The sequence below is a fragment of the Canis lupus genome, chromosome 14 (assembly GCF_011100685.1).
Source record: "Canis lupus familiaris isolate Mischka breed German Shepherd chromosome 14, alternate assembly UU_Cfam_GSD_1.0, whole genome shotgun sequence".
NCBI lineage: Eukaryota > Metazoa > Chordata > Mammalia > Carnivora > Canidae > Canis > Canis lupus.
Window position 1 is genome coordinate 46,256,519 of NC_049235.1, and position 21,457 is coordinate 46,277,975.

Sequence of the window (21,457 nt, forward strand, 5' to 3'; positions counted from 1 at the left end):
TCATGGGCACAGGTGTGTACTTGCTGGGGAGGGGTTCCTGTCAGATGTTCCCTGAGCCTGTAGGACTGGCCTTGCTCTTTCTGTTCACACTTCTTGGCCTAGTAGAGAGAGGAAAGGTTTTTCCCTCACAGACAATGGGATCTCAGCATTTCCAGCCGAAGATCTCAACAGTTGGATCAGAGAGTGCAAGGCCAATGGCAACGCTTCCTCTAAGAGCAACAGATCAGAAGGTAGCTTCCAGAGATGTTTCACCAGGAATTCAAACAAACTGTCCTGTCAGCTGTTGCTTTGTGTCTCCTTCCTTCTACAGATCCTTCCTCCTCTCACTTTTCAGTTTTGTCCCCTTTTTTTTAACTTCTCTCCCCCTCTCCCTAAATGGAGCTTTCCCATGCTTCTCTTTCCATCTCCCTGATCCCCATTCCAAACTGGCCCACCCTCCTGGCTGCATCTTATGTTCCAGATCTCTCCTGGCACTTAAAATAATGTAGCTGACCTGGTTCCTACTCCTTCAAGAATCAATTTGTCTAAAATATAGTTAAGCTGCTCTGAGGTCTATGCATTGTCAGTTTTAGGTACCATATTTTCATTTTCTTATCCTGTGTCTTCTGGCATTTAACATTTTTAAGCAGTAGTCTATTTCTAATGTGGGCATTTAAGGCGCCATATCAGATCAGAAGGGAAGATATTTAGAGGGCAGGAGGACGTTCTGTTGTCTCTAGCAATGTAGACACTACCTCCATAGAGGACCGGCTCTGTTTGCCACATGCCCTTTGAAACCTTTTGTGAAACTTTAGAACAGTCCTTTTTTTTTTTTTTTTTTTTTTTGAATGCCTACACTTTCTGATGGCAAACGTTCACTGAAGAAAGAATTATTCTGTTTTCTCCATTTTTGTGTGCTGACCCACATCCTCTTTCTGGTGAACAGTGGCCTCAACTATTTCCCTACAGCAATATGACTGAATTGTCCAAACTTTTCCTTCTAAGGATCCTGGATGAAATTCCAGGGATATGGCATTAAAGTGCAACTCAGCTAAATCAACTTTGTGTCAGGTCTTAAAGATAATGTAGTTCAATCAGTCCAAGGATAATATATAAAATGTATTTGCCATCCCTAGGCAAGATGGCTGATCTCTCGAGCCAACTCCAAGCAAATCTGAGTTATTGTTTGTGTGCCGTATTGGGAACTGTGAAGTCTTTCCCTGACTCTGTTGGAAAGAAGGCCGTGAGCTAGTAGCAAGGTCTTCCCGAGAGGGGGACCAGTTTTATCTGCCCTCCTGGATCTCAGTGATGGGTTGAACTCCATGGCTACCCAAGATCACCCTTTAATCATCAATAAAGATATTCTAAAACACACACAGACACAACGTCAGAAATTCACTACTCCTTTAGGAGTCTTTTGGAGAGAATTTTATGTTCCATTCGACCTTTTGTTTGAGATACAGAAATTCCTGAGCATAAAAATGTAGTAAGGCAGCTCAAGCTGCTTGTCAAATTGCAAAGTGGAAACCTCAGCTTACAACAAATTGGTCTAATTAAGCCTTATTAAAATCGGTACCCTGGGGTGAATTTTTATCCCTTGCACAAAGGATGACATTGCAGAATTCCCATACTATGCAGGCGAGTCTGATGCTTTTATGGGTGAATTTTCCAAATTGGGGTGGCAAATGTGCCAGGGACTGCATCCCTGAAGCACAGGGGAATGTGTAACTGCTCAGTAATTGCAGTTTTCATTTGGGCAAATTAAATGGAAGTGAAAACAAAAGCCATGTCCTGTCTCTGCAGGCGTCTGGGTGAGCCAGGCTCAGAATGGGGGTGGGGAGTGGGGGCTGTCACAGGTGCTCCTGGGAACACAGCTCTCATCCTCTCCACTTCCCACAACTGCCCCTCATCTCACTTTGTTTTCTCCTTCCTTGAAACCTCAGGTGGGGTGGGGGGCCAGGGATCCTAACAGAGGGAAAAGAATCCCATCAGATAAGGTCCCTCTGCAGGGTTGGCCATGCTGACTTTGTAGGATAAGCTTCCATTCTAATGGGACTGCTATGTGGGGTGAGGACACGGTAGCCACTGGAGGTAGACTTCAAGGAGGAGAGCATGGAGAGCTGTCATCACAAGGCAGGACATGCTGCTCTCTGCTCCTTCCACTGAGCCCCACTTCGCCATCGTCCTCAGCTGCCCTTGCAGGGTCAGGAAAAGAGTGACTACATGGGAACAGTGGGAAATGGAGACTCATCCAATGGGTGAGTCCATGAATGTGGGGGTGCTGGCTGCACCCCAACACAGGGGTCACTGAAGACAAGTAGCCTGGTCTCTTCTGCATCCTGTGCCCTCAGTTCCAGACTCAAGCTGTTCAGCTGCCCCCTAGCCACCTCCAGGGGGAAGTCTAGCCTGCAGCTCACACTACAGCTCAACTTTCTCTCACTGTTCTCCTCTCTGACCTCTCCTCCCACCAACTCCTACATTTCAGTAGATGGGCCATGCTTCTCGTCCCAGAGGCCTGGGCAAGGGCGAGCTTGGAGAAAGTTTATTTTGGGAAGGGACCCCAGGGCACAATAGTAAAGGATTGGGGAGAGTCAAATGGAAAGAGGGAAATCCCACCCCAGGGGGTATGGCTGAGCTTGTTACTGCCCTGGGCTCCTGGGGACTCACTTTCAGTGGCTTCTCTCCAGAGAACCTGGGTGCATGTTACCAACCTGCTGCAAAGCACCACTGGTCAGAGGATGTCCCCATGGTATGAATTTCCTGGACCTTCCGGGCTTCCACAGGTCCCCGAATGCCTGGGGCAGAAAGGGCAGGAGACATAAAGTGCAGTGAGGTTGGGGTCCTGCCAGGTTACACCCACGGGCACCCCGTTGCCATAGTAACTATGGGAATGAAAAGGTGAGTGGGGAGGTTATGAAGGGCGCAGCAGCTGGGAGCCATCCTTGACTCCGCACTCCCCGAGCCTCATGTTCGAGTAATTGTTGTCAACCTGACTTTTAAAATATATCCCAAATCTCTCACCAGGCCACAGCTCCTGCCGTGGTCCAAACTATCAACATCTCTTACTGTTGTGAGAGTTTTCTGATGGCCTTCCCACCCCTACCCTCACTTCCTTTCTCCCCACCCCCCATTCTCCACCCTCACCCACCCACCAATTCACCCTGAAGGTAGGAGTCAGAATAAACCTTTAAAAGCTCTATCATAGCATGGCCTGCCTCCTTTCGAAATCCAGCAACTACTCATCTCAGCTGGAATAAAATCCCAAATCCTTCCTAGGACCTACACAAGGTCCTTCCTAGGACCTGTATGTTTGGACTCTTCGGTCCCTTTCTGATCTCCTTGATTCCTTCTTGCACTCCTCTCCTCCTCTCACTCTGCTTCAGACACTCAGCTCTCCATAGACCTCTCTGCTGTCTTCAGGTGCCAGACTTGGTCTCACTTCCAGGCTTTTGAAGTTGCTGTTTCCTCTTCCCAGAATGCTGTTCCCACAGCTATTTGTTTGTTTCACTCATGTGACACACAACTTGCAAAGCCTCATGCAAGAGCTTGGGGTAAAGGTAGGAGGAAATACGAGAAGCCTGTTGCCTTCCCTGGGAGATTGTCCTCAGGGTCTGGTCTCTTACGCATTTTTTTTTTGTTGTTGTCATGGTTTAGCTGTTCCATCCTTTTCTGTCTGTAAAACTTTGAGGAGTATTTGTTTTCTTTCTCCTACCCAAAGCTCCCCTATGTATTTCCAGTGGCATCAGTGGAGTTCCTGTAGCCAGCACCAGGAGCATGGGATTTGCAATTAGAAAAAGTTAGCTTTATATTCCAGGTTCCCTATTAATGTGTAGTGTGACCTTGAAAAAATTGCTTAATCTTTCTGAACCCCTGTTTCATCAACTGTAAAATGAAGACAATCCATCCTCATTAAATTGTCATGAGAATTTTAATGAGATTGTATACTTCCCCCCACCCCCTTCTGTGCCCTTTATAAAAATAGATCACTTACAAATTAGATGTTTTAAAGTCTGAGGCAGTCTATTGTCATTTTCAAGAGATAAATTCCTAGCAGGAGGGTGTCTGATATACACACACACACACACACACACACACACACATATAGAAGATATGGGGGAGTTTATCACTCACTTCTTTTAGAACAACCTCCCACAGGTCTGAGGATGTTGAAAACAGAAAGGCATTTAAATGTAGACATAGATCATAGGAGGACAAAATCCTCACATGGAGCCAGATGAAAGTCTATTCAATGAGAGAGCAGATAGCCAGGAATCCCTAGATGCCCTGGGCTTTCTCTCCATTGTATTTTCTCTGGAAGGCCTGTGCCAGGAGAATCACAGAGAAGCCAAAGTCCCTATCAGAGTAAACTGAAAATTCTAGATACAGGAGTGAATCATTTTTTTGTTTGCCAGAGAACACTTCTACTTCAATGGCTGTGAACCTAGGACTGTGATCTAGAAGCCTCTAGAGGATATCAGCATTCTTTGGGCCATAGTAGGTGCATCATCCATCTGAGGGAGCCCTCACTTCTTACAGATGAGCACAATGAGGGATAGAAAGGTGGAATGTATATGCAGATTTAGCAGCCCAAATATATGCAGCTAATAAATGGCAAAGCCAGGAATGAAAAAGTCCATTTGATTCACATGATTTCCCTAGCCACTGTGAAGCCCCGACATAAGAGGTAGATATTCTACTGAGTTCAAGCATCCTGTTTATTACCTGAGGGAGGAGGAAGGTGAGGAGGATTAGGCCATCAGCAGGCGTTGCCATGGAACCTGAAGACAGTTGGGGAACCCATGCCCTTCCTTAGGGTACCAAAGCATAGGTAGCAAGTCCTGGACCAATGAGACATGGGAACACAGATGTTAATGAGGGAGGAGAAGTGCGTCAAAAAGGAAGACATCAGAGACACTATGCCTTCCTCATTGTCCCTTCCAGTTACAGAAGAAAGAGGCTATGCTTTCAATGAAAGCCCTAGGGGGTCACTTTCCAGCTGCAGGACTCAGGGCATGGGGTTTGCAGGGGTATAGTGCTTCAGGGAAGTTGCTGAGGGGACACAGAAGGGGTCAGCTAGGAAGGTTTGCTGTGCAGAGTCCTTGTTAGGATGGGATTGGAGGGTTGGTTCTCTACCAAATCCATTAATGTGCTCCATGAGAAAGAGCTAGAATTTGGATTCTCCCCATGCCTCTACGCTGGAAGTATACTACAAATAGCACTAGTTATGTAAAATAGGATTTCTGTCACTTTTGCTGTAATTCTCCTGCCACTTTCCCATCCATACCTCAGCTGACCCGGAGTCACCAGAATGAGACAAAGCAAGGGAAAATAGATGTTGGACTAGTGGGTACAGGGGTTTAGACCTTCAACACATGAATGGAGGGGGGACATGGTCAGTCCCTGAGAGCTGACTTCCTCTGACACTGCACTGACAGAGTTCTCTTGTTACTGCCAGTCAGGGGAAGGAGGGGTGTATCCATGTTCTCCCCTTGGCCCCTACTGACACACTGGGTGCAGCGGCGGCTCATCACTATCGCTGGCAGGAGGGGAGGTTAAGGTTTTCCACTAGCCCTCTACTGATACCACCAGGCTCAGAGAGGGGGCCCCTTGTTGTTGCTCCCCACATGGCCTCCCCTGCACTGAGGGGTGCTCCTTATTACCATCAGGGGATAGGAAAGTCCTAGTCTCCTATTCAGTCTTCTCTAACACCACCCGCAGGGGAGGGAGGCATCTCATTATAGCCTGGTGAGTATGGAAGTCTATGCTTCCCAACTGACTTTTGCTCAAAAGTAGACTCTCCTCAATTTTGCTGGACCCTATGTGTTGGAAGCAAATCACCACGGCCTAGCCCACTTCTCAGAGAAAGGTGTTACAATAGGGGTCAGGGCTCGCTGGGTGCCATGTCTGAAACCACCTACCACAGGGAGTAGAACACTGGTTAATAGTGCTTGACTAAAGGAATTACTCACCTAAGTCAGAGCCAGTAAAAGGGATCTACAGGCACAGGAAGCACATAATCTGGAAATAAGAACCGAGGCTATTCTCTCATCAGCTGCATGGGTAGGGAATCTCTGCATCTCTTGTTCTTCTGCTTTTCTTAGCTAATTGGCTACCTTTAATTGGCTCCACACTGGCCACTGCCTACTACTCAATTTGTCTTCTAGATGCATTCTTATTCATTCTCATTCTATTTTTCCTCCAGAAGTCTACACTAAAGGGTTCCCTTTCTATATGGCTTTAGACTGGGTTTGGCTATTATGTAGGACTGGCCAAGGTCTGGAGAGAATAAATAGAAAAAGATCTAGTACTTACTTCTCAATTCCTCTTGTTCGCCAACTAAAGGTCACATGGCTGTATCCACACAACTCTTTCTAGATCTTAGTGACTGCCCCTCTCTTGCTCCTTCTTACCTTTTGTTGGTGATGGTGTCTGCAATGACTGGACCTGGGATATTGCATTATTCTTTGTGGTTTTCCTACCCACACCCACACCTTTTTAAATAGCCCATTTTAAAAACTGTCCTCAAAATAATTAATTTGAATATGTCATCTGTTTTTCTGCAGAGACCGTGATCGATGTAGCCTTATTTGACCTCAATTTACCTCTTGACATTAGGGAGTCAGTTTCTTCTGACTCAATCTCTCAAATTCACTTTCGGATATCCAAGAGCAGAATCTAATTATTCCAGAAATATTTTTGATTGCTTCTGCCACTTTGGGGTCAAATCTCATTCCTAATCTAATTAACCGTTGGCTGCAGATTGAGGATGGGATGGGGGACCCAGGTGCCTTGGGAAGTATAGGTTGCCTCAGAAATAGAGATATGCTAGAAAGGACATTATTGTCATTTCTATAATGAGGTAAGGGGACTGTAAGATCCCCTCTCTATCAATTCTTGTTTTCAGTGTCATCCCTGATTTGACTCCATCCTCAGTCAACTCTTTCTGCTTATAATAACTGCCCTGGGGAGCTTTCCTATACTGTTTCTCTGATCCACATCAAGAATCAAGTAGAAGAAGTGTGCCTGGGTGGCTGAGTCAGTTAAGCATCTGACTCTTGATTTTGGCTCACATCATGATTTCAGGGTTGTGATATGGAGACCTGCCTCAGGCTGTGCACTGGGTGTGGAGCCTGCTTGAGATTCTCTCTCTTCCTCTCCCTCTGCCCCTCCCTTTCCCCTTCCCTGTTCACTTGCACATGTGTGCACCCTCTCTGTCTCTCTCTCTCTCGAAAAAAAATAATCAAGTAGAGGAGCTGTGCAGCTGTGTTTCTCTGTCTACAATGAAGAAAGTGAGGATCTGATTGGGGATATATCAAACTTAGAATAACACAACAATTAAATGGAAGGATTGGAATTCAAGGTCAATTGCACTTACTGTTAGCATTTAACATACCGCAGATAGTTCTCATATTCTTCACATGGATTGCCAGTATCTGGGGAAAAAAAGGTGTCATTTTTTATCTCTCCTAGGGTGTTTATATGTTAGTATGGAATAAAATCCAAGTGATGAATAGGTGAAGCTGCACTGGAATAGATTTAATGGGAGAGGGGTTCTCCTGGGGCTTTTGATATCAACAGATGGACAAGTTGATGCTTATTATTGGGTCTGCTCTTGCCAGATAGGTAAAGGGAGCACTCTATCTCCTACCTGTGAGATGGTGAAGAAAGTTTAACATCAACTATGAGTCTTGAGGATAGGATATAGGATAAATTCTAAAAGCATTCCTTTAAGGAAAACTCTCATCTCCCAAATTGGATATTGGTGCCATTTTTCCTCTACTCACAACTGCACCAACAAATTTCTCTAATACAGATTCATTATTCTCCAGTTTAATTAATGAACTTCCATAATTAATGAATTAGGAGCTCCATGAAGTCCAGGATTGTGTTTTGCTCATTTCTGTTAACACTGAGATACCAAGTAGTAGCCAGCAGTATTCCATGAGATAGACTTTCAAGGCTGGTCAAGTAGAGTAGTTCCAAAGCTCCCAGGCAAAAAAGCTTTTTACAGTGACTTTACAGAGGTCAAGTCATTTGAAAATTTAACCAGAAGAAATTGGCTTTTCAAATTACATAGGCGATTTTTTTTCTAAGGTGGTAAAGACATTGGCAAAAAGCTGCACAGATTTCAAAAATCAGTGTAAACAAACCTCATCAATGCCTAGACCATTTCAAAAATGAGCAGGTCACATTTTGTAAGCCTCCTCATATATCCAGAGGATTATGAAAAACCTGAGTAGAAAGATAGAATATAAGAATTTAAAAGAATATGTACCATGGAGTCATAGATTTCATTTAGACTTTAGTAGCTATGTGACTTTGGGCAAGTAGCTTTCCTTTGAGCCTGTTTTTCTCATGCAATGAAAATAATGCCATCTAATCCCACTGGGAAGATTGGTTTAAAACTTATGCAAGTTACTTAGCATAGTGGCTGGCACATGTTATTTCTCAAAAATTGAGAGATATTTATACTATTACTATTATAGACATCAACCCAAATGCAGGCAGCCCAAATCTATAAATGTTAAAACGACAGCAAAAGAACTTGCCTCATGTCCGCCACTGACAAGAAATGGGCTACTGCCTCTAAAGAAAGCTGTTGGAGACCTGGTAAATCTCCAACCCACAGTCAAGAAGGGTTAAGTGTTGGAGGTTTCTCCTATCAGAGATTTTATTCCTGCCACCATATTAATAGAGTGGTTTATTTTCTCTTCTTCATCTTCTATGTCCAAGGGTCTCATGGGGTTGAAGCAGAGTGGTACAGGTTCCATTTCTTACTCTGTCACTCCAGAGCTCATTGTTGTTAGATGAGTCACACCTAATCAAAAAAATTTCCCAATAGACATGCATTCCTCTCTTGCATGACGTATGACTCTTCTGTACCTACAAGATGCTGCATCTTTGTGTCGGTTGCACAAATGTTTATTTTGTCATGGAGCCCTCAGAAGTCCTACAAACTATGTTGTATTTGAGGGAGAAAAAGGCATCTATGAAATCCACATTTAGAATGCTCTAGGCATTCAGATAGGTTTCAGTGTTAGGAGAAATGAGAAAACAGATAGTTCTAGAAAAGAATAAATAAACCTATCAACCTCACATCTTCCCTGCATTATCACATTGAGAAACCAGCACAGAGTGATGCTGATCACTTTATCTGGATTTGCACGCATTTTGCAGGTATCAGAGTTATTCACTCCACCATTTACTGGTTATTTGATCTTAGACAAACGATTTGCATTCTCTGAATTCCACTTGTTATCTGTAAAATGGGTATAAAGGGAACATGATAGGATCCCTGAAGTTTGTTCCAGAAAAAGAAGATAATTTCTTCACAGCAAACCCTTCTTTCCTTACCAATGCTGCATTACTCTCATACTTGAGCAAAGATATCAACTTCTAGAAATGGCTGACACAGGGTAGACAGCTATGGATGTATAAGGAGAAGAGAGGCTCTAAAACAATGTACCAGATCTTGGCCTAAGAATTTGATCTTAACTTTTTATATTTTTAAAGGAAAACTATGATTTCAAAACATTAGAGTTTCTTTGTTTGGAGAAAAATTTCCATGGTCTCTATTGATCGTGAACATTCCTATTCAAAAATAGGCCAGATTAACTTCAGGCATGTAGCTTGGTTTCTCATATCATTACTTGGATAATAAATAGATGGATGTTCCTGATATCCTAAATAATTTGGGAAAACTCATGTGACATGGATACACCAGGAAGAAAAATAAAATGATTTTAAAAATAAATGATTGGAATGTTGCTTATATGTAAGATGGAATTTGGCAGGGGGGCAAGACCAATTTCTCTGCTAAGGACAAGTAAAACAATCAGGATAAAAATATAAGAATAATTACTTTAAAGAAAGTAGGGATCTGCTGAAGCAATGAGGATTGAAAGATTGAGACAGGAGAGGTCAGAACCACTGAGAGGTGAACTGAAAGTCTGTTGCTGCTTTTGGCCTGTGGCCATTTGCCTGATTCTGGGCAAGAACAAGAGGCTGACCATCCAACTGGGCTCAGAGAAAGAGAAAAATGGATGACAGACAAATGACTGGGGCTTTTTGTGGTCTTTGGGACTGAAATGAAAAATCTGAGATAAGATAAAAACGTGAACAGTAGTCTTGTTGTGCAAAGAAAACAGTCAGATTTAAGAGTCAACATGAACACACTGGACTCAGCTAAAAGCCCCGAAGAATGGGGGCACCTGGGTGGCTCAGTGGGTGTCTGACTCTTGATTTCAGCTCAGGTCACAATTTTGGGGTTGTGGGATTGAGCCCTGTGTTGGGCTCTGTGCTGAGCATAGAACTTGCTTGGGATTCTGTTTCTCCCTATGCCTCTCACCCACCCTACCCCTCACCCCTACTCATGTTCTCTCTCTTAAAAAAAAAAAAAAAAAAGCCCTACAGAATTGTACGCTAGAAACAAGGGTGAACCAGAAGTAGACTAAGCCTAACAAAACTTTCAAAGTGGCCCAGATTCATCTCAGTTTATGACTAGATTAAAATGATCAGCCCCTCCCTCCCCTTTTCTGACAAAAGGGTGAATGAACTTTCTTTGGACTTCTACATTTAAGATAGAAAGGCTTGAAAATTTTACTGAGTACTGAAGTACTGAAAAATATTTTTAAAAATTAAACAGAGAGCTAGAAGCTCTCAGAGCTTAAGAAGATCAGCATCTAAAACTGGGAACTCTAAAGTAGAAGCAGATAGACATGACAGAAAATAGGATTAGTGAACTAGAACTGGTCATGAGAAAATAGCCAAATTGGATAATAACCTAGGGAAAAGATGGGTATCCTGAACTCCAAGGCAGGCCCTCTTAGGTCTTAGAAGATGGCCCTTTGTATTCAGGAAAACTGCTTGAAGGACCTTGTGGGTGGGAAAACAAGAAGCCCTTGTGTTGGTTTCGATGGGAGAGAAATGAGAAAAAAAAAAAGATATCATTTATTCCCCATAAAAAAGTTACATAGAAATTTGTGCGTTGTGTCCTGGGATTCAAAGGGGGTCAAACGACTTCTAAACAGAGGGATGGTACCTGGTGGGATGTGAACAGAGAGATACTCTGTGGCCCAGTTGGTATCCTCCTCACGCCTCCATGGAGCCGTGGAGAACATGGCGTAGGTGAGCTGGGGAGGAGAGCCTGGGCCTGGTCCAGCAGAGTGAGAGCAGCAGCCCGGGAGCTGAGACAGTGAGGAGGTGTTGAGAGTTTAACAGCTAGTGCTGGATTCCCAGCAAGCTGACCTGGGGCGAGCCAGGGCCTTCTGGGAACTTCTCTGACATCTCCATGATTTGACTATGCACATGTCAAGGGATGACGGGGTCACTGAACTTCCCTCGGAGCTGGGGGCTTAAGCCTTTTCATGTGGAGACTCAAGTCCCCCACAGCACAGACCTGAGAGGGGGCTGGCTCCCCACCAGAGTGCTCCTGCCCTCCTGCCCGCCACAGGCCTCAGACCACCCCGCCGCTGTCATCGCAGCCATCCACAGAAGGCGGAGTGGTGTTGATTCAGTTGTCTTCCGTTCCCCTCTCACCCTTCCCCAAAGCCCGCTGCTCCATCCATAAACTGGATGAAGGATGTCAAGTTAGGGATGGTTATCTGGAATCGAATGTGGAGGCTTAATTATCACCGGCAACACCACTAATGAGGAAACCACATGATTGTTCACACACAAGGCTGTGTTGATGGAAACTAATTTATGGCAAGTGCTCTATCCTCCAGGCTTCATTATAAAGGGCCTCTGTCCTCAGGCATCCTCCCTCCCCACACCCCACCCCTCCCCGGCCTGCATCCCTTCTGTTTCATTAGCTCAGTCTCACAGGAAATGGGGAACAGGAGATAGTGCTTTCCACACCTTTTATGGGAAAGGAAGTGATGAGGCCGCAGGGTTGGCTCCGAGCAAGCTCACTGAATAGCCATGCTTTCTTTGGGAGCCTCTCACTTTTCTCCTTGGCTGCCTTTCCCTCATCTCTTTTGCTCTTTCTCTCTCATCCACTCGTTGCCATTTACTAGCTAGCTGCTGGAAGCCTCTCTTTGGCCCCCACCTACTCAGGCTCTTCCATGCTCTTTAGTTCCATAGGAATAAGGATCTGACCTGGGCTGGGGTGCTGGCAGCCAGGGGTGGGAGCAGGGGGTTTCCTGCCTACAGCTGAGGAGAGGGCGGGTAGCCTTCAGGAGGTGGGGCTGGAGAGGTAGTCAGGTGCAGAAAACAAAGCCACTTGGTGGAAAACCAACTGGCAGGGACTTCCCAGTGGACTACTGCGGGGGACGTGGGGAAGCACCAACCAGTGACCAAGACAGAGAAAATACAGGTAACCAGCTCAGTGTTGTCCCCCATGTTGCTTCTCTTCTCCAGCAGCTTCCGGGTAGAATCAGCAATAAAACCCACACACTGGCCTTTGTAGCCACAGGTGGGCTTGGCCAAGGCACCCAAGTTCCACACCAGTGCCTGTAAACTGGAAGCTGGCTGCTCCAGAGATGGAGGAGGAGGACGTGGGGCATGCCCACTCTCTGGAGACCATGACACAGATGGACGGAGGGAACTTTGACCAGGTCGAGCCAGTGCATCTCTTCCTCTAGACTGAATCTTCCAGAACAGGGCCTCTTCCTTCCATTTTTGTATGCTCGTTTCCTTCACAGGTCTTGGCATATATGACAGGGACTCAAATCTGGAAGTGCAGTAAAAGAAGAACTAAATGGAGACCTTTTTTTCCCCTAAAGTGACTTCTGCTGATACTGCACCTGGTACGTGTTGGTCTCTACTGGCTCTTGGCCCCCAGAGTTCACACATGGTAGCTCCTCTTCCTCCCTGTGCTTCCTCTGTGTTGGCAGCTGTCAGAACCAGGACAACCACCGCATAATGTGTGTCTCTTTTGGAAGCAGGGAGCCTAACTGAGGGCAGGAAGTTGGGAGGACCATAGCAGAAGCCAAGAGTCTGGGTAGTCTGAAGGCTGGATAATGGAGCGTGAGTTGGAGAGGGCTGGTGGTCTCAGTCAAGGCCAGTTTGGACATGGCAAGTGTCTGGGGCAATGCCATAGATTCTGTGACTCAGTCTGTGTGACCTTGAGCTGGTCACCTTGAGCCTTCCTCCCACTTCTTGCCAGATGAAGCCATACTGGCAGTAGCAATGCAAAGCTCACGTGGGGGCCAAGACCAGGAGGGGGTGTGTTTCATGTCACATGCCACTCCCTTCAGTTGACAGTGGCCCTCTGGAGGGCTGGGTTGATTCTGTAGGTCAGATTTTGACAGGGAAGGGAACTCCAATCCCTTCACAGAGCCTGCCCTTGGGAGGGAGGAGGTGGGACCCTCAGGCTGTGAGTCTGCTGATTCTGTTAAGCCTCTGAAAGTCCCTTACTGGATTCAGACCACCAGGTCTACCTGCAGTGGGATTCACAAGTATTTCAGTCATTAGACAATTCTGTTCTCAATGAAATGACACACACACACACACACACAAAGAGAAAACAAAGAAATGACACAAGTGGTGAAAACATCAATTCCACTTTCCCTTCATGGTAGGCAGGGAAGCAAGGAGGTCTAATAGTTATCAGTCTTCCATTTGAAGCTAAGATCAATTTTTTTCTTTCTTTTTTTTTTTTAATTTTAATTCCAGTGTGGTTAACTCACAGTGTCATATTAGTTTCAGGTGTGCAATATAGTGATTCAACAATTCCATTTATTACTCAGTGCTCATCATGATTAGTGCACTCTGAATCCCCTTCGCCTATTTCACCCATTCCCCCCACCCACCTCCCCTCCGGTAACCCATCTGTTTGTTCTCTAGAGTTAAGAGATCATTTTCAAGTATAGGAAGAAAGAGCCCCAGAGATGGATTCAAAAGGGTCAATGCTCAGATTTCTCCCAGGCCAGGCTGGAGCCAGTGTGACATCCTCCCCCACCCCCCAGCCCCTGGGGTAGGATACATACTGCTTGGCCAGAGTCTGATTGCTTACCCAGGCCACCAGTCTGGAGCCAGCTCTCTCCCCGCTGTGCCAGTCCTGCTAACAATAGTTACTCACAGGGCTTGTCATTACTTCCAGATTGCTGAAGAGAGTGTTGGCTTTACCTTTCTTTAGTTCTTGTTTTCTTTTTTCAGTGGCCCAATGAATAGGCTTCCGGAGGAGAACAGTAAAGCATGGCTCTTGTTGCTGGATGATCACACAGCGGCTCTGTTTTTCCAAACTGATGGCCTGGCTTGCCAAGAATGAATTAAATGTTTCCACAGAATCATTTGCTTCGCTTCTAATCAGCTCTGTGAAGTATTTTCCTTCCTCCCACTAGTTTAAGAGGGACACACTGACTCCCTTGGTTGGGCACCTCAGGCAAGGGCTTTTGGAAAATGGAGAAATAGAAAACTATGAGAGGCCCTTCTAGAAACTCTGGGGGGCAGGGAATGGAGAAGTCTGGGCTTGGCCTCAGAGCAGCAGACAGGAGAGAAAACACATCAGTGCCCCACCAGGGCTGTGGTGACAGAGATGCTGGGAAGCAGGGATTTCTAGGTCATTGGCCCTGAGGCACAACAAAATCACCAGCGGTAGTCACGGATGCCAATCCCGTGACTTGCTCCTGCTGAAAGATCCCTCCAAACCTATTTCTCTGGCTCAGAGAGACTTCCCAGGGTAACTCATTCACTTTGATCTTCCACTTTGTGGCCTTCTGGCCACCAGTTGCCACAGTGACCATCTGCATCTTGACAAGTCTGGGTACCAGCATTATTGCTACTGTGATGCTTCTCTCCTCTCTGTTCTGGGAGGCCCAGTTGGTTCTCTTTTCCAGTCCAAAGGCCCCATAGTGAGAAAATAGGAAGAATTTCTGTTATCCCCAAGAGTGTCATACTCTTGGAACCATAAAACAGCACTACCTATGTCTTTTCATGTCTTAAGTCTTCTTTGGCTCTCCTCCCCCTTATAGCTCTCTCTTCTGAGGACTCAGGCAGCCCAGCGAGAACCAGGCTAGAGGCCAATCAGAGTGTCACAGCTTTGGGATACAACCCATCATCCCTCATGTCTGTCCTGGGGAGCAATTCCTCACTGAGACTCTTCACATGGCTCTCTTCATCAGCTCCGTACCATTTTTTATTGGGACATTACTTCAGGTTGTTCTCCTGCCATGTAGGGGGGCTTTTTGGAATAAGGTTGACTGGCTTTTGAAGTAGTAAGGGATGCATCTTTCTGGGGTGCCTGGCTGGCTCAGTTGGTTAAGTCTCTGCCTTCAGCTCAAGTCATGATCCTGGAATCCTGAGATTGAGCCCCGTGTAGAGCTCCTTGCTCAGTGGAGAGTTTGCTTCTCCCTCTCCCCATACCTTTCCCCTCTTCAGGTGCTCTTTTCCTCTCTCACAAATAAATAAAATCTTTTAAAAAAGGATTCATCTTCCCAAACTTCCTCTTTTTCTCACATGCACAGTTCATCACTGGGCTTGTCCCACCAGCATTGCATTCCAGATATCTATGAATACCAGAGGGCTCATGAGTTGGTTAACATGGTATCCTATGACACTTAGGCCCTCGCACCGTTTCCACCTGTAGTGCTTATGGTGGATACGGCTAATAGAGAAACTATTTTTTTTTCAAAAAAGATTTTATTTAAATTCAATTTGCCAACATATACTATAACACCCACTCATCCTTTCAAGTACCCTCCTTTGTGCCCATTACCCAGGTACCCCATCCCCCCACCCACCTCCCCTTCCACAACCTTTTGTTTGTTTCCCAGAGTTAGGAGTCTCTCATGGTTTATCATTATCTCTAATTTTTCTCCACTCAGTTTCCCTCCTTTCCTTTATAGTCCTTTTCATGATTTCTTATGTTCCACAAATGAGTGAAACCATATGATGATTGTCTTTCTCTGACTGATTTAGGAGAAACTCTTTTCTAGTGAGCCTTAGAATTCTTCTCAGCACCATGCATCAGACTCTCCTACCAGTCTACCTGAGTTGCTTCTTAGATGGACACCTTTCCACCTTCCTTAGCATAAGCTCCCCACTGAATCTCCCATCCCTCCAGCCAACACACCAATGAATGGTCAAAAGAAACATATACCTAATGTCACATTGACCCTAACAGGACATGCTCTCTGCTCAGCAGGGAGGGGGTTTGCAGTTTGCCTCACATACATTATAAAATGTAAGCATGCTTGATTGGAGGTAGGGGAGGTGCTGGAGCACAATTCTATTAAGGATAGAATTTGTCCCTTTTTGGAGTTGATGAATGCGCCTCTTTCCACCATTCATTTGTCTCTGTCTCACTGGTTAGGTGAAGGGAGGTTGTATTCTAGAATTTATTGGTCCGGATTAGCTGTAACTGTCCTGGGAGGTAGAGAAGGCGACTTGAGTCTTATCCAACAACATCTCTCCTGAAGTAAACCCTGTCATAACCCAGCCAACCCTGGCCATAAGAGCAGCTGTTATAACTGCACATCCTGCCATGTGGACATTTTGTCCTCAACACAAAAGAAGAGGGAAGTGATGAATTGCAGCTCAATTATTTTTATGAGTTGTCTTGTATATTGGATTCATTAATAGGTGTGTGGGGAGGATTAAGGTAAACAATTAAATTCATTAATAGGTGTGGGGGGGGATTAAGGTAAACAAAATGAATATAATATGTGAAATAGCTAAGACGTTTCTTCATTAATGCACCAAACAAATAACTACAAAAACAAGCAGAAATAAATAACATAACATCCTCAGATTCAGCATGATTCAATTATGATTATGAAGTTCGTGGCTAAGGATCCACTCCTTCTGATTTACTCACTCTGTCTCATCACTACATGGGTTCTCTTACCTGATTATTTGGAGCTTTAATATTTGATTGCATTTCTTCCCATGCTTTTTCATGCCTGTGGTGCTGTTTCCAGTTTGCTGACTTTGTTTGGGTCCCTGCAGGCTGGTCCTGTGCTGTACTCCAAGATCATAAGAATCCCAGGCTTCAGGTCTGCTGACCTACCTCTGACATTGGACCTGCCCGAGCACTTGTTGTTTCCTCCAACCCAGCCCACAGCACTGTCCCAGGCCTTGTAACATAATTCCAGAGTTGCTCCAGGTTGGGGGTTGAGTAAACTTTCTTTGGCCGGGGGCTGAATCTGGAGTCATTTTTCTTGCAGGTGGTAGATGGAGGTGACAGTTATTATATGGCTTTAAATTCAGGAAGATCTTGGGATAGCTCTTGGATGGACTCCTCCCTAAATGCATGGACCTAGGCAAGTAGTGCCTTCAGAGAGTCTCAGTTTCCCGTCTGTACAGTGGGTTAATGGTAAACATCTCATATATGGATTTAAAGATTAAATAAGAAAACATATGTAAAGCATTTGATGTGGGATGGTTCAATGATTTCTAGTTTCCTTCTCTTCATCCTTCCCTCATGAAACACATAGAGCACGCAAACTCTGTTTCCAATTCCTCTCCTGTATAGAGAAGATGGTCTGATTGAATTTAAATTAAAAAAAATGTAAAAAAAGAAAAAAAGAGAGAAGATGGTCTGTGATCTACCATGAAGTATTCTATCTTAAAATGGATTCTTGATTCTGCATTCCTGACATCTAATATACCGAAAAGAGCTGAAATTCAATACGTTAAGTGAGGTGCTTTTAATGCATGAGACCGAAACAGAGATTTAGCTTATAATCCAAGTATGCAGGAACATGAGGTGCATTCAGAGGAAGATGCTGCTGGTTGATAGAAATGGAAAGATTCATTCTGTGCTGAGCCATAGTGAAATAACTGAGAAGATGGCTAATGGTTTTAGGATGAAAGCTTTTAGCTCCAGACCACCAGTATTTACATCGGAGGCTGTTGCTGGCTGCTGGGGGAGACTGGCTGGGGCCAGCTGCCATGCTGTGGAGAGTGTGTGCTCTCAGACCAAAGTCTCATGCCCTTGAGTCAGTCTCTCACACTTGCTCAACCTCACTCTTATGAGTGAATTTCCTCTCTCATAAAATGGGTACAACAAATGTACTGAACAGGAGTATGAGGACAGTGAAATGAGAAACTAAACAACAACAAGGATTCCAGCAGAGGAGAGGCCTGGACGTGTGTGACTGTCCAGTACAAACTGAAATGGGTTAATGAGTTAGTTTAGTTTGTCTCCTTTAGAAATTGGACCTGAATCTGGAAAAGTATATGCCCATACATCTCTTCTTTTAACCGTGACTAGATTTTTCTGTAGGGTTTTTTTTTTTTTTTTTTTTAGTATTTATTTATATATTTGAGAGAGAGAGAGAGAGACAGCATGCGTGCACACGTGCACAAGCAGGGAGAGGGGCAGAGGGAGAGAAACTTAAGCAGACTCTATGCTGAGCATAGAGCCCAAATTGGGGCTTGATCCCATGACCCATGAGATCACGACCTGAGTTGAAACCAAGAATCAGATGCTCAACCAATTGAGGCACGGAGGCATCCCATTTTTCTGTAGAGTTTGATGAAAATGGCTTATTTTAGAGCTTTGGGGCCTAAGTATTTAACATCAACTGATTTCCAGTGAGAAGCTCAGGGGCACCCAATTAGCAATCCCCAGGACTCTCATCTGGTCTCAAAAAACGCTAGTTTTGTGGGACTTCAATAGTTGTTCCTCCAAAAAAATGGGATGCATGTTCTAACATCTTTGGGAATTGTTAAGTAAATAAAATGAAACAGATTACTTACTGCACAGCTTTCCAGATATTTAAATAAGCCACTATACATCTCCAAGATGGGGCCAAGTCACATGCATTGTCTTTCAAAGTGTTTGACCATGGTCCCTATACTTTTTATATGTGGGATGTTTTTAGAGCCCCGTGATCCTTGGCATGCTTTGGCAAACAGTCTTCTAGTAATTTTTATGGGTTTTGGGAAAAATGTTTACACTATAATATTAACCGAGAAAGCAAGCTACTAAATTTCATGTACTGTAAAATCATGATTATGTTAAAATGCATTTAAGAGACTGACAGGAAATATATCAAAATATTAACATATTAACCAAAAGCAGTAATCTCAGGAGGGAAGAATTATGCTTTTATATTTACTTACCTATATTTTCCAATTTTTCTACAATGAACACGTATTATCTTTATCATCCAGAAATTTTACTTTTCTTTTTTCTTTTGGCTAAACAATCTCAGAAAGGATTGTTTCTTTTCCAAGTACAATGTTGGATCCACCTGAATGAAATATGCCTTTCACTGCATCCTGAGAAGATGGAAGAAACATAAAAAGCCTTTAGAAGCCCTTGAGGAATTTTGAGGGCAGTAAAAGCAAAGACTGTAAACCAAAGAAAAACACACAAAGTTGTAAGAGCAGTGAGAGAAAAGTGGGGGCAAGGGATATTGAGTGTCTAAAGAGACAAAAATAAGAAACATAGCCTTTCCTGGAAAGGAAAAGAAAATTCGTGGTAAAAAACAACTGTGTGGTTTTTGTGAAAATCCACCAAGGTAAGGAAGAAGCCAGCCAGTAGCCCAAGGCCAGATGGCTGACAGGAGGTTCCCAGCTCACAACCCACCTTCCTGCCTCCAGCAGGACCACCTCTGAGTCATCAGGGGATTTATTTACATAAGGACAATACTTGGAATCGGTTGACAAGTGGGCTCCTCAAACCCAGTCAGAACCCTGAATCAATGAGGCCTGACAAGGAGCAAAGGGTGCAAGAACGATCTGTGGATAGGGCTAGATGAGCGGTAGGGAGGTGTGAACAGTTTTTGTAAGCCCCACGGATTCCAAAAGTGGCAGTTTAATATACTCTGGAAGTTGACTGGGTTTAAATCTTGGCTCCACCGTTTACACTGGTGTGGTTTGGGATGCATTTCTTATCCTCTTTGTGCTTTAGTTTCTCTAAAATGAGGATAATCTCAATAACGATCTTGTTTTTGAGATATTCCTTAGTGAGGTCATATATGCAAAAGACTTCGCAGTGAGCCCTTTGGAAGTGGCAGCATTAGAATGAATAAAGAAGTGAGTAACAGCTGCAAATAATTATCCAGGGTTTCTGAGATTATAGCACATGGGAATGCCATCCTGATTTCTGGACTTCAAATTACTTCTCTAATGAGTGGCACTGTCGGGCCACAGTCAAGCAACACTCTGCGAGGGGAATTTCTTAACTTGCCTGCCCTGCTCTGCGAATGATGAATGGGAGCACAATGATCAATTAAGTTCAACTTCTCATGTTAGTCGGGTTTTGCTGTGATCATGCTATGTAACAACTCCAGCCCTCCCATAGAAGCAATATTTATTTCTTCCTTACAGGTTTTGAGTAAGCATTGACTCTGGGGTTTTGCTGGGCTCAGTTGGGTGTGGTTTCAGGCTATAGGTCACTTCAGGTCTGGTCCATGGGGGGCTATTCTGAAACTTTGGGTGGGAGCTACCTGGGTCCTGCTCAGGTTCTGGTGGGTGAGAAGGACCCGAGGACGGTAGGAAACTTGCCTGTCTCTGAGACCCTCGGCCTGGAGCACACCATCACGGCACTGACAGGGGACTTGCAATTCTCTGCCTGTAATTATTTTAGGTTTAGAGCTTTTGTCAGGTGAAGATTATTACTCTAATAATTCTTGTCCTTTTTGGGTGTTGCATAAATAAATAAATATATTTACTAAAAATTTATTTTAAAAAATCTATATATATATAAAGAAAGAGGGAGCATTTCTCTTTAAAATATTCAACAAATACATGATTAGGTGAATGAATGAATGAGCCTCTGCAAAAGTACCCACTACAGAAACCCAGGAATACTGACTGTAGGTGGGAGGCAAATGAATACTGGCCCGTGCTTTCTAGACTCTCCTCCCATTCTTAAGTCACTGATCTGTGATTACTTCCTGTTTCCTGTATCAGTTTTTGCTCATCTTCCTTTACCATTCTGTCCCAAAGATAGAGGTTAAAGCTGTGTAAAAAAAAAAAAAAAAAAAAAAAAAAAAAAAAGCTGTGTAATCATTTCATTCACATATATTTACATTATTATTTAATATCTAATAACAAACTATAGAAATGATCCCTGAAAGTATAGTCTTTATTTAATATCTAAATGAGTAAACTGACCCCAGTTGGAACACTGGTATTCTCTTTCAAGTTTCCTTAGGGAACAGTTCTTCCTCTGGGTGATGTTATTTGCTAAGTTTTATCCATATTAACTGAAAGAGCCCACGTCCCATCCTCGGGGGAGACATTCATTCCCCGAAACCTATCCCTCCTATATATTCACTGTGAGCCTATTTTTCCAAAGCACTGTGTGGAGGGTGGTCGCACCCACGTCCCAGGGCAGGGATAACCTCAGACTACTCCTTTTTGCATCATCAGATAAGCACTGCATCTTTAATGAATGCTCAAGCCAGCTTGTGAGAGTCACATCTGTTTTATGCAAGCAGACAAGGTGAATTATGAAACTAACAGCTTTCTCAGGTATGGGTTCTGCAGTGTGATCAATTATGTATAATGTTCACTCAGGCAAAAAATGAAGTGGCTGCAAGCTGGAGTGCTTCAAGGCTGCTGGACACATTGGACTTGC

General features: G+C 44.3%; 1 pseudogene; it reads right to left on the reverse strand.

Annotated features, from left to right (window-relative positions):
- Positions 1-20,893: 20,893 nt before the first annotated feature.
- Positions 20,894-20,963, reverse strand: LOC119876990 (annotated as a pseudogene).
- Positions 20,964-21,457: the final 494 nt, after the last annotated feature.